A 7,127-nucleotide genomic window follows, 5' to 3' on the forward strand; every position below is an offset into this window, starting at 1 on the left:
GGAGCGAGGTGGGAGAGAGGAGAGGTGGGAGAGAGAAGAGAGGAAAGGAGAGAGGTGTGAGAGAGGAGAGAGGTGGAATAGAGGAGAGAGGAGATGAGAGAGGTGGTTGAAATGAGAGGAGATGAGAGAGGTGGAAAGAGGAGAGACGTGGAAGAGAGGAGAGGAGAGAGGAGAGGAGAGGAGAGAGGAAAGAGGAGAGTAGATAGGTGGGATAGAGGTGGGAGAGAGGAGAGGATATAGTTGGAGAGAGGAAAGAGGAGAGAGAGGAGAGAGAGAGGAGAGGGTATAAGTGGGAAAGAGGAGAGAGGAGAGGAGAGGAGAGGAGAGGAGAGGAGAGGAGAGGAGAGAGAGGAGAGGAGAGGAGAGGAGAGGAGAGGAGAGGAGAGGAGAGGAGAGGAAGAGGAGAGGAGAGGAGAGGAGAGGAGAGAGGAGAGGAGAGGAGAGGGAGGAGAGGAGAGGAGAGGAGAGGAGAGGAGGAGAGGAGAGGAGAGGAGAGGGAGGAGGAGAGGAGAGGAGAGGAGAGGAGAGGAGAGGAGAGGAGATAGGTGGGAGAGAGGTGGGAGAGAGGTGGGAGAGAGGTGGGAGAGAGGAGAGGATATAGGTGGGAGAGAGGAGAGAGGAGAGGAGAGGAGATAGGTGGGAGGGAGGTAGGAGAGAGGAGAGGAGAGGAGAGGAGAGGAGAGGAGAGGAGAGGAGAGGAGAGGAGAGGAGAGGAGAGGAGAGGAGAGGAGAGGAGAGGAGAGGAGAGGAGAGAGGTGGGACAGAGGAGAGAGGAGAGAGGTGGGAGAGAGGAGAGGAGAGAGATGGGAGAGAGGAGAGGAGAGAGGAGAGAGGAGAGAGGTGGGAGAGAGGAGAGTAGAGAGGAGAGGAGAGAGGTGGGAGAGAGGAGATGAAGACATCCGTGTGTGAAAAACTGCAGCCTCCATACTGTATCTCCTCTCCTCTCCTCTCCCTCCTCCTCTCCTCTCCTCTCCTCTCCTCTCCTCTCCTCTCCTCTCCTCTCCTCTCCTCTCCTCTCCTCTCCTCTCCTCTCCTCTCCTCTCCTCTCCTCTCCTCTCCTCTCCTCTCCTCTCCTCTCCTCTCTTCTCTTCTCCTCTCTTCTTCTAAACTGTGTTTACATCAGATCAGAGGCTCTGACTGTATTTATTTGGATATACTGCCATCTGTTGGTTATATTGTCTCAGTCCTGAAACGACGCACTGCTGATATTTTAGCAGATTCCATGAAACAAGCCACATGTATTCTGACTTCCCCAATCAATTTATTATCAGTGGTTGGAACAGTTCTAGGAATAATCTATTCAACGTGAAGTTGATTACGTTTTTGAGATATCTATTTTAATTACTTTTATTGAGTCTATTCAGCAGCTTTATGCTTTAGCAGCTTTATGCTAACATTGGCGATATCTGCAATCAATGTTATGTCTGTTCAATGCAAACAGTAGCCACGGTTTGCGAGACTTTCTTTCAAAGTAAAGGAATGCAGACCACACATCAGGCCCAAAGAATCCTTTAGGGGGGTTGCCAGATTGGGTCAGTTGCCAGGTCATTTCCCCCCTGTGGTCACTCATTCACTCGTTGCCAGGGCACATCACAATTAGTCTGTAATGTAACTAGCGTTGGAATCCTGTCTCCATGCCTCTCCAAAGCCCCCCCACCCTCACGCATGCACACACACATACACACACACACCAGTGGAGGCTGCTGAGGGGAGAACAGCTCATAATAATTGCTGGAACAGAGCGCATGGAATGGCTCCATGTTCTTGATGTATTTTATATCATTCCACTAATTCCGCTCCAGCCATTACTACAAGCCCGTCCTCCCCAATTAAGATGCCACCAACCCCCTGTGACACACACACACACCCTTCCCTCCTCTCCCCAAAGCCCAGAGCAGACAGACACAGAGTTTAATAAAGCCCCTGTGATTAAAGAGGGCTCAAAGAGGAGATTACATTTTTATTGAAAGATATGATGATGATAAAGATACATTCTAATTTCTAAGCCACATAACAGTCTGATAGATTAGATTTTCCAACAGTGTATTGAATTTCCAAGATGTACTGTAATAAAATGTTTTCTTCTTCCTTTTTCTTCTTTATAACAGTATTGTGGGTATAAGTTAAGATTTTACTCTTATTATCAGAGAAGAACATATCATTTTACATGATCAGTATTTGGCTTCACCATATGAAAAAATAGAATAGATAAAGAAATAGATACGTCAGCCTCTTAGTCAAGGCTAATCACTGAGAACGTCCCAAATGGCACCCTATTCCCCACAGAGTTCACTACTTTTGACCAGATTCCCATACTAAATAGTGCACTTTAAAAGGTAATAGGGTGCTATTTGGGACACAGACGCAGTGTGGCGCCACAGAAACCCATCAGACAAATATAGGAAAGAATGTCGTACAGAAGAAAAGGAGAAAGGCAACCCTCACCTTCTATTCACACTATCCCATTGTGTGGTGGTTTACCTTGGGTGCCATGGCAACAGCATGGTATCTTTTAGCGTAGCACCTTTGATGACTTGATCCAGCTTTAGTATTGGTCAACATAAACACTGAAATAGCCATTATAATGCCTTATAAACCAGTATAAAGTATTTAACCTCTCCTGGGTGTATTGCTCTGATTAATAGGCCATTCCCTGTAATTCAAAGACATTGTAGGGCCCTCTAATGCATCACTCACAGAGAGCACTGTCTGTCTGTCCGGCCGTCCATCAACCGTCCGTCCGTCAACCGTTTGTCCGTCCGTCCGTCTGTCCTTCCGTCCGTTTGTCTGTCTGTCTGTCCATCTGTCTATCTGTCCATCAACTGTCCGTCTGTCTGTCCATTTGTCTGTCTGTACGTTCGTCTGTCCGTCTGTCTGTCCTTCCTTCGGTCCATCTGTCGGAGAGATGGGGCTTCATTCACATTTCTCTCATATCGCTGGTGATGAACAGTAGGCTAGATAATACTGGCATCCCCAAACATTACCCCAGGACTAGAATGTGGAATGCCTCTGTACTCAGAAAAGACTAGAGATGGATGGCCTGATTCTGTCACTGTATTCCATTGCTGGCCTCAGAGGAATGACAAGAGTCTCAGACAACATATCAACTACTGTGTCAATAATGTAGTTGATATCTTGTCAATACAGTGCTGTTCAATAGTCCTTCAAACTCTGCCTCACTCTACTGTAGCTCTCTGTCTGTCTACCTCTTTCTCACTCTCTCTCACCCACGCACACACACAAACACACACAAACACGCAAAGTATGATAATGATGATATCTTCATCCTTTACACTGCCATCCCCTACAGCGGGCTGTGGAAAACTACACTAGAGAGACATTGGGGGCTATACTGCATTCTTCTTTAAGCAGATCAGGTGAGCTCACTGATAAGTACACAGACAGGGTATAATGAGCATGGTGGTCCAGGAACGCCTGACCAGTCAAACACATCACTGACTGACCAACACCATTTTGTGCAGGGCAATACATTGTGTCAACCCTTTTCCAAGCCAGAACGGTCCAAAGGGCAGGAGACTAACTCATGTTTCTGTAGCGTGACGCAGCTTGATATACAATCCTTCGACAGGACGCTAGACAACCAGGTAAGTGTGACTATGAAGATAATGTGAAAATGAAATATTTTTAATCTATTGAGTTATTGTCTCTTATCGAAAATGCAGAATAACCTTTTTGTAAGCCTGCAAGGTGACTCTAGCATTTCCTCTAGCACAGGTCAGTCTGCTTGACCAGACTATTGTGGCTCTGGATCCAGGACTATAATTGACCAGACTGTTGTGTCTCTGGATCCAGGACTATAACTGACCAGACTGTTGTGACTCTGGATTTAGGACTATAATTGACCAGACTATTGTGGCGACTCTGGATCCAGGACTATAATTGACCAGACTATTGTGGCGACTCTGGATCCAGGACTATAACTGACCAGACTGTTGTGACTCTGGATCCAGGACTATAATTGACCAGACTATTGTGGCTTTGGATCCAGGACTATAATTGAACAGCCCATAGTGGGCACTGTTGATCTGTCTATTCCCCTGGGTCTCACTCTCTGTGGCACCAGGGTGCTTTGACGTGTCTTTGTCTCAGAGTTGCTGGAAAACAAACCAGTAATAGGGGCTGGAGAGCTCTGGAGTGCACCCACCCACCCCACATTCCTCTCTTTGCACATCAACGGAGAAAGTACTATGCTCGCCCACACTGCTGCTGTAAGTGTGTGGAGTTGGGGGTGTGTGTGGACGGGCAAGACTGGGAAGGTTTGTGTGGGTGGCTGTGTGCTTTGGCGTTTAGGAGATGGGAAAGAAAGAGGTAGAGCTTTTAAAATACGGCAATACACCAGAAACGATAATACACCAGAAACTGTAATACATCAGAAACTGTAATACATCAGAAACTGTAATACATCAGAAACGGTAATACATCAGAAACGGTAATACACCAGAAACTGTAATACATCAGAAACGGTAATACACCAGAAACTGTAATACATCAGAAACGGTAATACACCAGAAACTGTAATACATCAGAAACTGTAATACACCAGAAACTGTAATACATCAGAAACGGTAATACACCAGAAACTAGAATACATCAGAAACGGTAATACACCAGAAACTGTAATACATCAGAAACGTTAATACATCAGAAACGGTAATACACCAGAAACTGTAATACATCAGAAACGTTAATACATCAGAAACGGTAATACACCAGAAACTGTAATACATCAGAAACGGTAATACACCAGAAACTGTAATACATCAGAACCGATGTACATGTGAATTCATATCTGTTAATATTCAGCCATCAGTTTTTATCCACACTCTGACACATCATTGATAGGAAAAGAGAGGGAAGAAGAGACAAAGGAGAGAAGGAGAAAGATAGAGGGATAGATCTAGTGACAGTAGCTACACCACTCAGGCTGGTTCCCAGAGTATCCCTCTACATGATCGTCACCAGACTCTTCATCAACCATCTCCCTGACAACTTTCCTCTGATCAAGCCATGAACTGTCCCTCTCCATCTTTGCACTCAAAGACTTGGCCTCTATTCATTGACCTAGCTACCTAGAGCTAGGATACTCATGATAATGTATTGTTTGTTTGTTTTCTGCTTTTGAAGCGCTTTGTGATTGTTATGAAACGCGCCATAGAAATTGTATAAAGTGTTATTATTCATTATATCTGGTCCCCTGGCTGTCTCTCCACTGAGACCTGGCTGTCTCTCCACTGAGACCTGGTTGTCTCTCCACTGAGACCTGGCTGTCTCTCCACTGAGACCTGGCTGTCCCTCCACTGAGACCTGGGTGTCTCTCCACTGAGACCTGGCTGTCTCTCCACTGAGACCTGGGTATCTCTCCACTGAGACCTGGCTGTCTCTCCACTGAGACCTGGCTGTCTCTCCACTGAGTCCTGGGTATCTCTCCACTGAGACCTGGCTGTCTCTCCACTGAGACCTGGCTGTCCCTCCACTTAGACCTGGGTGTCTCTCCACTGAGACCTGGCTGTCTCTCCACTGAGACCTGGCTGTCTCTCCACTGAGACCTGGCTGTCTCTCCACTGAGACCTGGCTGTCTCTCCACTGAGACCTGGGTGTCTCTCCACTGAGACCTGGCTGTCTCTCCACTGAGACCTGGCTGTCTCTCCACTGAGACCTGGCTGTCTCTCCACTGAGACCTGGCTGTCTCTCCACTGAGACCTGGGTGTCTCTCCACTGAGACCTGGCTGTCTCTCCACTGAGACCTGGCTGTCTCTCCACTGAGACCTGGGTGTCTCTCCACTGAGACCTGGCTGTCTCTCCACTGAGACCTGGCTGTCTCTCCACTGAGACCTGGCTGTCTCTCCACTGAGACCTGGCTGTATGTGATGTGGTTGATTGCAAAAGAGAGGGATGTAGAAAGGAAGGAGAGAAAGAGAAGGATAGAGTGACATTAGTTCCCCTGGCTCTCTCTCCAGTGTGACTTGGCTGTGTGTGGTGTGGTTGTCAGTGTTCAGCTGTCCCTCTCTCCTCCCATGTGAGATGTCTTTCTCCTGAGGGAGCAGCAGACAACGGAACAGATGACCAGTCTTCTCTCCTTCCGCCCCTTCTCTCTCTCTCTACTTCTGTCTCTCTCTACTTCTGTCTCTCTCACTGCCTAGCATTTGTTCTCTTTTTTATTTTTGTCTGTCTGTCTTTTAGTTTATTGCCGTCTCTGTTGATCTCTCTCCCTCCCTCTCTCTTTTTCTCAGCCATGAAAGTGTCTACGTTTCTTCTGTATTTTCCATGTTACTGGCCACATGCACCTGTGCATTGACAGGCCAAAGGGCTTGGCAGCGACCTCATTATTCTCTTTATAGCAGACACGTGTTGGCACAGACTGAATGCATTACATGACAGTTATTTATATCAGCTGATGCTTACTCGCTATCAATGTCATTGAAGGCAGTGCAAAATGCTATCTCATTGAGAAGCTGTCAAAACCACAGCAAGGCAAAAGTATGATGTGGGTAATGCCTGTAACAGGTGGAAGGCAAACAACCACGTAACAAAACACTGGCAATGTATTAGCACACAGCCGCGTGACATTTCTACATTTCGTTCCCTAACAAGACTTTTCCATTTGTGTTTTGTTTTCCATCTTCAAACAGGAAACAATGTCAGTTCCTCCTTCTAACACAACTGATTGGTTGAGTTGTATCCAGGGTGAATTAATTTATTTCCTGGCTCCCCACGACAGACTGTGTGTGGGAGACCCAAATGTGCAGCTGATGATCCGTCCAGGGAAAAGACAGAGCTCTAGTCAGACCCCGACCACAGATTTTCCATGTATTTCTATTAATTAGAGAGTGAACGGGGAATATGTCGTGTTGATGAGGGTGGCGTGTTTGGAGGCTAATGTAGAGGGGGAATGTCCCACTGCATGTCTGCCTGTCTGCTTCCATCTCTGCCTGCCGGTCTCCGTCTCTGCCTGCCTGTCTCTCTCCCTGTTGTTACACTTCCTACCTGTCTCTCTCCCTCTCTGTCTGTCTCCCTCCCTCTCTGCCTTCCTGAATGTCTGCCCTCTCTCCCTACCTTGCTGTCTCTTTGGCTGTCTCTCTCTCTCCCTGCCTGCCTGTCTCTCTACC

This window comes from Coregonus lavaretus (assembly GCF_964263955.1).
Source record: "Coregonus lavaretus genome assembly, chromosome: 34".
In the NCBI taxonomy this organism is placed as follows: domain Eukaryota; kingdom Metazoa; phylum Chordata; class Actinopteri; order Salmoniformes; family Salmonidae; genus Coregonus; species Coregonus lavaretus.